Raw genomic sequence first — 1,019 nt, 5'->3', positions numbered from 1 at the left:
GGGGAACTGGCCATCGGTATAGCTAATTAAATATTATTTTCTTACATTTCACCACATCACGATTAGAATGTGTTATTTCACCAATTGGGTACCATAGTTGTTAACGATGTTTACAGTCGAAATAATGAATGTATATTGTAATAGAAATTTCAGTGAAATTACAAATGACTGTGGTAAAATTCAAAGCAATGATGACATGAAATAATACAGTAAGGTAGCTATGCATGGAATAGTACTACTTATAACAACCAGTATTTCAAAGTATTAAATACATAAAACGTCCAAACAGTAGGAGGAAATATATATTTTTAAGCCATTTATAGAAATGTAGCATTTTTATGTAAAACCAATTTCCTTACAAGTATCAGGTAGGCAATAACAGCAAATTCTATCCAGAAATACGGGAAGTGTTCTGTAGTAGACAATTAGACTGAAGTTCTTTAAGAGTAAAATAATGAATGTGGACAAAAGTAAGTGCATGATCAAAGTCTTTATATTAAATAAACAAGCAGAAAGCACAGTGTGCATATTCGCACAGATGAAAAGACAATTGCTCTTACTAGGCTGAATTTAGCTCCACAGCTTTTTTCCCTTTTTATAACTAAAGCACAAAGTTTTTGAAGTATGCTTTCAGTTGACGATATCCTAGTAGAAATGGCTAGAGAAAACGCACCTGAATTCAGCAGGTTAATTCATATGGGCCGATGGTATCTTGAGACTTTCCGACAAAGCACAGATGTGCGGCCTGCAGAAACAGGAGGCTCAGGGACTACTATGTGGGTGTGTTTTCAGGCAGGTGAGACAGGACACGCAGATTTACACAAGAAAAAATGTGTAATTGAAATATTGACAGTTTGCAAAAACAACAAAGTATTATTACACAATATAATGCAAGTGACCTTGTTTTTATATGTGTATCTAAAAAAGGTGTGCCACTACCAACAGCAATTGAGACTTTATTAAATAACATACTCTTGCTAGTGCGTGTTCTCTCCCCTTTAACTTAAGCTAGTATGTGA

This window comes from Limulus polyphemus, unplaced genomic scaffold, assembly GCF_000517525.1.
Source record: "Limulus polyphemus unplaced genomic scaffold, Limulus_polyphemus-2.1.2 Scaffold556, whole genome shotgun sequence".
Lineage (NCBI taxonomy): Eukaryota > Metazoa > Arthropoda > Merostomata > Xiphosura > Limulidae > Limulus > Limulus polyphemus.
This window is presented reverse-complemented; position numbering follows the sequence as displayed.